The 7703-nt window shown below is 48.9% G+C and overlaps 1 long non-coding RNA gene across 1 annotated transcript; it reads left to right on the top strand.

Moving 5' to 3' along the window:
* Positions 1-79: 79 nt before the first annotated feature.
* On the top strand, positions 80-1374 carry LOC134481545 (uncharacterized). The gene is made up of 2 exons (XR_015636268.1): positions 80-148; positions 737-1374. It is a non-coding gene; the product is annotated as an uncharacterized LOC134481545 (long non-coding RNA).
* Positions 1375-7703: the final 6329 nt, after the last annotated feature.

Below are 7703 nucleotides of genomic sequence, written 5' to 3'. Positions count from 1 at the left end.
CTACCGCCTAAGACCAGGCGTGGCGGCGCTCAACGCATGCGTAGATTCTGCTGCCGCCGCGGGCGACGCTGGGAGTTGTAGTTCTGGGCGCCGGGAGAGGTGGAGAGAAGAACCAGCTTGGCTCAACCTCCTACTGGAGAGGCAAGCAGTAAGTAGTCTCGCACTTCCTCTCTTTGTTGCAGGCAGAAAAATGGAGTGCATGAGGGCAGCATGGTACAGGGGCCAGTCGGAGCACCCAGTAAGGGGAGAGGAAACTAGCCTTGCGATTTATAATGGCAATACATGTCCAAAGAGCCCTTTGTGTTACCAAGCTCTCCGTGCACTTACGACTTGATCCTTCAAGAAATCCTTCAACAGAAACATTTTTTTTCTCTCTATTTTACAGATTAGTAAACTGAGGTAATGAGGATGACTTCTGTCAGTAAAGATAGGGAGAGAGTGGTGATCGAGAAGTTATTTCATCCAGGAAAAGAATAACAAAATTCTGAGGTGGTGGGGGGAGGGTGAGACAGTCTGACTTTGTAGCTCAAGCTGGCCCTGAATTCATAGGCAGTTACTGTGTCTCAGCTTCCCAAGTAAAACATTACATCTTGCTTCAATTCATATAATTTACAATATTCCTTTTTTTAAATTTATTTTTATTCTCTCTCTCTCTCTCTCTCTCTCTCTCTCTGTGTGTGTGTGTGTGTGTGTGTGTGTGTGTGTGTGTGTGTGTGTGTGTATTGTCTGTGAGCAGGTGACCATGGAGGCCAGAGAGGACATCAGACACACTCAGCCTCCTATGTAGTGCTGGGAACCAAACCAAGGTTGTCCTGTAAGAGTAACAAGTACTCTGAACTACTGAGTCGTCTCTCCAGCAGGTTCCTTCATTCTCCAGTTGAATACTTGCAAGTCTGGCTCTGCCCTTCAGCCCTGATCGTTCCAGGTTCCTCCTTTTGTCTAACACTGCAGCAACTGCCAACACTTGCCTGGTTTCGAGGTACCTTGTCCAAGGCAAAAGGGATCACTCAGCAAACACCTAAAGACCTGTTCAACCATAAAAGAAGCCTTGAGCTACAAACCCTAAATGTGGGGAGAATGGAGTGTCTTCCTTGTGACTGAGTGGGCTCAAGGACCCCATCTCACTGCCTAGCGCCACTCAGCTGTGAAGCAGATAGAGGCTGCGTATTAAATGTCAGTGAGGGGGTGGACAGATGGCTCAGTGGTTAAGAGCACTGACTGCTCTTCCAGAGGTCCTGAGTTCAAATCCCAGCAACCACATGGTGGCTCACAACCATCTGTAATGGGATCTGGTGCCCTCTTCTGGTGTGTCTGAAGACAGCAACAGTGTACTTACATACATGGAATAAATAAAATAAATCTTTAAAAAAAAAATGTCAGTGAGCTCTGCTCTGTGCTGCTGCACTTGCAGCTTGGCAGCCCTGCCCCCAACCTACTCATGCAACTCAGCCCCTTCCCCCTCTCAGCGGCAAGTAGAATGTCACCAAGCACCTCTAAACACCCTGGACCTCTGGGAGCGTTCCCTCTGTTAAAGTGCTCCTCTTTGGGAGGTCTGGTATCTCTAGGTGTTTAACAGCGACAGCTAGTACTGCCCCAGACAGGTGAGAGCAGCGGCAAGTGGCCCCTCTAGTGGTCCAGCTCCCACTCAGGCCTCAGGTGGCCGGACCTTAGCTACACATATAGATAGATAGCCCTTACATAGCCTGGGTAACAGTGTTACAGCTCTTATTGGGCACAGGAGGTCAGCACTCCTCACTCAGCCTTGATGGCAGCCAGGACTCCAGCTCCTGCACCTGGGGTGTTTGAGACCCTTGGCCCTAAAGGCCTGACAGCTCTCTGGAAGTCTTCCATAGCCAGGGCTGGAGGTTTCTCTTTTCTGATATCTATTGTCTCTTCTCCAGCCTTGCTCCCCACTCTGCTTTTGTCATCCCTGTTCCTGTGCCAGCCATCTTTCCAACTGTCGAGTGGCTCCTCCGTCATCTGCCCAGCAGCTAGCTGGCCGTCCTGCTGCTTTTGCAGCTCAACGCTGACCGTTGTCAACTTTGCCTGTTGTTGGTACTCTCTTGTCTCACTGTTGCTCTCTTCCTGTTCCCAGCTCAGCCTGAACCACTAAGAGTAAACAATTCAAAACCACTAAGGACAGCCTTTCACTGGACCTAATGCTGGGACACCAAGAGAGGCAGGGGTGGGAAAGGGGTCCTTTCACTCAGTGAGCCAAATAGTCGGTTTAAATAGAGAAGGTTGTCTGTACCAATCCCAGAAAACTTCACATGCAAATGAAGGTTTGTGTTCTCACCAATCACAGCATCCCTTTAGCATCGCTCACACAATCCCCCTGCTGGGTCACCAGGTGGGACTGTTCTTCATCTGGCCCAAGGAGAAATGCTTGCAGGGTTACCTAGAGTTTGGCAAGGCTTGTGACAGCCAGCAGTCCCATTTAGACTACGTGGAAACAACCCTGGCTGAGGGTGCACCTTCAAGGGCCAAACTATGGGTTGCCACAGTTGTATAGTTTACTGAGGTTCCTGTAGAGACTGCATAGGTACCTGTGGCTGGTACTGCCGGAAGGTAGTCAGCTGGCCATTTGAGTCTATTTAAGACAGCCAGGGCAGAAGGAGGAGCCCAACAGGGCTGGTCTTGGTTGATAGACATTTTCTCTCCCTCAGTGACACAGATATAGGCCAGATTAGACCAGATTAAAAGTAGATAAAGACGGGTTTATTAGGAGGCAGCTCTCGGGTGGGTTCATTGGTCTCACAGGTGAAGTTCAGTGAAGTCCCACAGCCAGGCTAAAGCAAGGGGGTTTTGTAGAGCTGAGGTGAGGAGTGATGACCTGCCAGCTAGGAGCTGGGCTCTTGTCCATACATGGTCAAAACCTGAGCCCCTGGGCAGGCACTCTTGGTGGGATGCTGGAAACAGGGAGACAAGGAGCAATGACATGTTAGCAGACAGAGGTGGGTGTGGGGGAAGAAGGGCAGATGAGGGTCTCCCCCCTTGTGCTGGGGAGGGTTTCCAACCTATCATTGGTCATGGCATCCAAATGCCCCATATGGTAACTGCCATTGCTTTTTTATTAGAAACGAGCGTCAGAAGGAAGACTTAAGAACTTAGCAGATCTCTTGTAAAAGGTCAAACACTTTTATCAAATCTCCCAGGGGAAAGTGGCTTCCTCTTTTTTTTTTTTTTTTTTTTTTTTTGTCTTACCATCACCCGTCCCTGCCCTAGGTCCTCTGCTATTCCATTTGTTAAATGGGCCAGAATATAGACAATACACACTCGATGATAGCCGAAAACTTGAGAAGCAGCGATAGCCAGTACGCCGTGTAAGCGCTTAGCACAGTGTAGGTACCTAACAGATTCTAGGTAAGGTCATCAATGGGATACCAGCTTAGCTGTCTCACTTAATGAATGCTTGCTGTGTCAGCTGGTTTTGTGTCCACTCGACACAAGCTAGAATCACTTTGGAGGAGTGAAACTCAATTAAAAAACCGACTCCCCCTTATTGGCCTGTGTGCACGCCTGTGGTGTGTTTTCTTGATTGGCGACAGATGTGGGAGGGGCAGGCTCACTGGGGCAGTGCCATCCTGCCTGAACTGGTGGTCCCGGTGCAAAAAGAAAGCAGGTTGATCAAGCCATGAGGAGCAAGCCAGCAAGCAGCACTCCTCCATGGCCTCTGCATCAGCTCCTACCCTGACTTCCCTGGGTGGTGAAATTTTAAGCTGTAAGGTGAAATAAACCCTTTCTTTCCCGCGTTACCTTTGGTCATGGCATTTTACCGAAGTAATAGACACTTACCAAGCAAAATTACAAGCAGCTAATTAAAGTTCTTACTGTATTGTTAAAAGGGCAGCTGATGGAGTGTGTCACACAGAGGACTTTATAGCCGAGAGGAACCAGATAAATCTGTGCAGCCATACTCACTCCTGGCTAACACAGGAGTCAGCTCAGTTTAACAAACACTCTGTGTGTGCCATGCCCACACTGAATCCAGAAATGAGCAAGACGGCCAACTCTCATTCCTGTGGCTCTGTCGGGCAAGGGTGGAGAGAACAAAAATTAGGGTTTTCAGCCCTTGAGGTCCCCAAGGACTCTTCTCCCAGGGCCACGCTTCGAAAGACACTTCAAAAGAGTGTGACTTCTGTTTTTCAGGCCAGGTGGCTGTTTCCTTCTGTCTCTTCCTGTTATTTCATGTATTATTAGCATGCGTGTGTGAGATGGTGGGTGGTGTGTACGTGGAGGTCAGAGGACAGCTTTTTAAATTAAGTTTATTTATTCACTTTATAAACCAGTATCAGCCCTTCCTCTCCTCCAGTACCCCCTCACATAAGTCCTCCCCTCATTTAGCTTAGAAAGGGAAGTCCCCTTTGGGTGTCAACCCCACACACTGATACCCCCATGCCCAGACACCCCACCCCACACATGAGGATGTTCAGGACTAACTAGGCACATCCTCTCCCACTGAGGCCAGACAAGGCTGTCCATTTAGGGGAGCAGGACCCATAGGCAGGCAGGCAGGCAGGCAACAGGCTCGGGGCAGCCCCTGCTCCTGTTGTTAGGGAACCCCCATGGAGACCAAGCTGCTCATCTGCTACATGTGCAGGGGGTCCAGCCTGTGCTTGCTCTTTGATCGGTGATTCAGACTCTGGGAGCCCCACACCGGTCCAGGTTAGTTGACTCTGTTAGCTTTCCTGTGGAGTCCCTGTTCTCTTTGGGTCCCTCCATCTTTCTCCCAACTCTTCTGTAAGACGAGGACGACTTTCTGTAGTCTGTCCCAGGGGTTGAACTCCCGTGAACAAGGCAAGCCCTGGGCCACTGAGCCATCTCTCTACTGCGCTTCTTACTCTCTACTCTCTGCTGCACTGGGCCCAGCCTCCATTCCCCAGGACACACTTTTAGTCCTGGCTCTCAGGACCCCTTACTTCTACCCCCTTCTCTCCCAGCCTTGTGCTCTGTCTCCTCCTCCTGGTCCTACAAAACCCTTTTCAAAGCTAGCTTCTCTGTCATTTGTTCCCTAGGGGCCAGGGAAGTGGCCATCTCTGTCTCCTGGCTTTAACTACTGTCTCTGTGATGAGAGGCCGAACCTTTTAAGTTCAGACTCTATTTTGGAGAACCTGACCTAAGTTTGAATTCAGGTGAACTAACAGGCAGGTACCTAGCATTAGTTTCCAAGTTGCCCCCCAACAAAAACCCGACTGAGCCTAGCACCAATCTCTAGGCTAATCCCCAACAAGACCAGCATTTCCAGGTTATTCCCCCAACAAACCTGCATCCCCAGGTTACAAGCCCAACCCCTGCCTGATGACCACCAGTGCAGAGGGGAGCAGAAATTAAGTTTATGATGTGACTCCCAGCAGCAGCCACAGTAGCTTTCCAATGAGATGTTTGCACACATATGCCCTGCTTGTTGTTTACCATACAGCCTTGCCCCATAGACATTCGGGGCTACCACCACCACCAAAACCATCCTGTGTGATGGCAGTGCATTGGGGGGAGGGGGGAAAGCTAACTCAAGACCCTGCTATGAGTAGCATCAGATTGGCTCCTGTTTTTTTTTGGGGGGGGGGCACTAATATTTTCCTGGCACTACAAACCTCGAAAGTCATGTAATGAGTTTATGTCCCCTCAAACTATTTGGAACTATCTCAAAAGGTGACACTGTTGGAAATAGAGTCATTGAGGATTTAATTGGGTGTAAGTAGAATGGGGTAGGTCTTAATCTGATGTGATCTGTGTCTTTATAAAAAGACGGACGGTGTCTTCGGTTGCTGTGATAGAACAACATGAACAAGGCAATTTATAAAAAGAAGCATTTAATTTGGTTTTCAGTTTCAGACTTTAGCGTCCATGATGGTGGGGGGAAGCTCGCATCTTGATCTGCAGCCAAGAGGCAGAGAGAAAGTTCTGAGGGTTCATGAGCCTTCAGAAACCTCAAAGCTCACTCTCAGTGACACACCCCCAGCAAGGACACACATTTTAATCCTTTCCAAACAGCTCTACAAACCGGGGACAAAGCATTCAAACGTATGACCCTGTGGCAGACATTCTCATTCAAACCACCATAAACACGAACATGATCTCAAGACCGGAGGACACCCTGGAGTGGCACATCAGCAAAGCCAAAGTGGCTCTCCAGTCACTCAGGATGGCTGCAGGTCTCCCTTCCATCGTGGGCCCTGTGTGCCCCAGGCCAGCTATGATCCCCATACAAAATCACAAACTTACTTAAAACATTATGAGATTGTTTTTGTAACCAGGTTGCATATATCTCAAAAATGAACTTTGTAGATGACAACATCCTGTCATGATCCAAGAGATCAGACACATCCCTAAAGTTTCCCATTTGTGCTCCTTCAGTTCAGTGGCCCTAGGAAAGTAACCCTACTTCCGAATACAGGGAGCACATCACTGCCAGCTCTCTGAGGCCCTGGCTTGTGTCTTAGTGAGGGTTGTGTTATGCTGTGAAGAGACACCATGACCACAGCAACTCTTATAAAGGAAAGAATTTAATTGGCACTGGCTTACAGTTCAGAGGTTTAGTCCATTGTCATCAAGACAGGAAGTATGGCAGCCTGCAGGCAGACATGGTGCTAGAGAGGTAGCAGAGAGTTCTACATCTGGATTCATAGGCAGCAGGAAGGGACAGCGAGCCACTAGGTGTAACTTTAATTTTTTCAAACATAATCTTAAATGCTTTAACCTCCCTTTAAGCCCACTACCCACCAGGGGTATTGGAAAAGAAAGGATACGGGGAAGTGGACCTGTTTAGGAAGGTTCTTTGGAGCAAATCCTGTCTGCATCGTCTGGAAATCAGCAGTTCAGTTCACCGGTCAGCAGCGGCAGCTCGATCCACTTGCAAACACTTCACAAACACACCAGTAGTCTAGTTCAGTAGTGTCAGGATAGCAAACACAAATCAGCAGCTGTGACACTACCTAGCAGAAACAGCCAGGCCTCAGCCTCAGCACAAGTCAGCAGGAGGGACCAGGAGGAACAGCAGAGAGCACCAGTTCTCAGCTACGCCTCTTTCAGCGAAGTGAAGATCAGTGAAGATTCAAGACCAACAAGCATTGCACAGCTGACTCCATACACAAGCCAAGCTCAGCCTCTGTCACTGTCCATCGAGTCCTACTTATACCCTCCAAACACCACACGTCCTCCATGGGTCTTGTCTCAGCACATGTCTTGCCTTAGTCTATAAGTCTGTCTCAGCTGACATCACTCTGTCAATCAGCCCACGAAAACGACAAGAAGCCATACCACACCAGACCACCATAGTTTCTCTCTATGGAGTCCCAACAATTGGAGCTCAAATACACTGTAAGGCAGACCTATATATGTGTGTCCTTATAAAGAATCCTTTATCACGTGTCCTTTTATGTGTTTGTTTGAACAGAACATCCTTTCTCCTGTATCTGCTTCAGTTAAACGTTCCCTCACCAGTCATTTAGCGTCTCACTTGTGTCCGCTTCAGGAAAACACTCCTTCACGTGTTTGCCCCAGCAAAACACCATCCAACACAACTGACTTCCCTTAAAGAACCCTTAAGTTTCCACTTCAACTAAGCCGGGCTTGAACTCCTGAAACCTCAAGACCGGCCCCCAGGAACGCGCTTCCTCCAATAAAGCCACACCAGCTCCAGCAGGACTCACCTCCTAATAGCGCTACTCCCTAAGGGTCGATGGGAAACACTTTTATTCAGACCA

The sequence above is a fragment of the Rattus norvegicus genome, chromosome 13, assembly GCF_021556685.1.
Source record: "Rattus norvegicus strain SHRSP/BbbUtx chromosome 13, alternate assembly SHRSP_T2T, whole genome shotgun sequence".
Lineage (NCBI taxonomy): Eukaryota > Metazoa > Chordata > Mammalia > Rodentia > Muridae > Rattus > Rattus norvegicus.
Note: the sequence above shows the minus strand (reverse complement) of the source record. Positions and strands in the feature narration are given on the sequence as shown.